The sequence below is a fragment of the Mizuhopecten yessoensis genome, unplaced genomic scaffold (genome assembly GCF_002113885.1).
Source record: "Mizuhopecten yessoensis strain PY_sf001 unplaced genomic scaffold, ASM211388v2 scaffold7763, whole genome shotgun sequence".
NCBI classification, from domain to species: domain Eukaryota; kingdom Metazoa; phylum Mollusca; class Bivalvia; order Pectinida; family Pectinidae; genus Mizuhopecten; species Mizuhopecten yessoensis.
The window spans coordinates 9,643-10,207 of NW_018407210.1; positions in this window are offsets into that span (position 1 = coordinate 9,643).

Sequence of the window (565 nt, forward strand, 5' to 3'; positions counted from 1 at the left end):
CGTATAGCATTGCCGATATCGGACACCCCTGCCGAACTGAATTTTGAATGGACATAAACTTTGTTAAATTACCATTGTATTTAACAGAACTAGAAATTTTAGTATAAAAAATCTTGATCCAAGCAACAAAGTTTTTACCAAAGCCAAACTTTTCCAAAACTTTAAATAAATACGTATGACTTACACGATCAAACGCTTTCTCTTGGTCAATTTTGAGGATGTACCCTTCAAAATCTTCCTGTGAAGCTACACCAATTATATCACGTACACTAAAAATGGTGTCCGAAATATCCCGACCGGTAACACAACACGATTGGAATTCTGAAATAATGGATGGTAAAACAGCTTTAAGTCTATCAGACATTACTCGAGCTAGAATTTTGTAGTCTACATTGAGAAGACTAATTGGTCTCCAATTCTTCAACATAGATTTATCTCCCCTTTTCTTATAAACAAGGTTAATGACCCCTTGTCTCATAGTTCTGGTCAATTCTCTATCATCCCAGATACTTTGTACAATACGAGGAAAAATATATCCTAACTCATCAAAAAAGTGACAATAAAA